The sequence below is a fragment of the Atta colombica genome, unplaced genomic scaffold (assembly GCF_001594045.1).
Source record: "Atta colombica isolate Treedump-2 unplaced genomic scaffold, Acol1.0 scaffold9, whole genome shotgun sequence".
Taxonomy (NCBI): Eukaryota; Metazoa; Arthropoda; class Insecta; order Hymenoptera; family Formicidae; genus Atta; species Atta colombica.
The window spans coordinates 1,403,403-1,403,789 of record NW_017259583.1 but is presented as its reverse complement, the minus strand read 5'-3'; positions in this window follow the sequence as shown (position 1 = coordinate 1,403,789).

The following is a 387-nucleotide window of genomic DNA, read 5'->3' as shown; positions in this document are numbered from 1 at the left end:
TATATATACATACATACATATATGTATAATACAAGATGCTTTAAACATCATTCATTATTTCCTCTTGTAGTCTAAAAGAATGATGTTGTTTACTTCAATTAACATCATATCATCGATAACCTAAGTTAAGCCATTAAAAACTAGGGCTGAATTAAGAGAATTAGCGGATAAGAATTCTTCATGAATACCTTTTACTGAAAGTAGAGCTTTATTTGATATTTATAGTACTATTATATAAAACACCTAATATTCAGTTAAATAAGATGGTGTAAATATAACATAGAACTCTTTAATATGCAATTATAGGAGGAAAATCCTATAAAAGCTGAAGTCGCAGTTGTCATACATCATACATTACTAATGTTAATGTAATATATATTATAATAT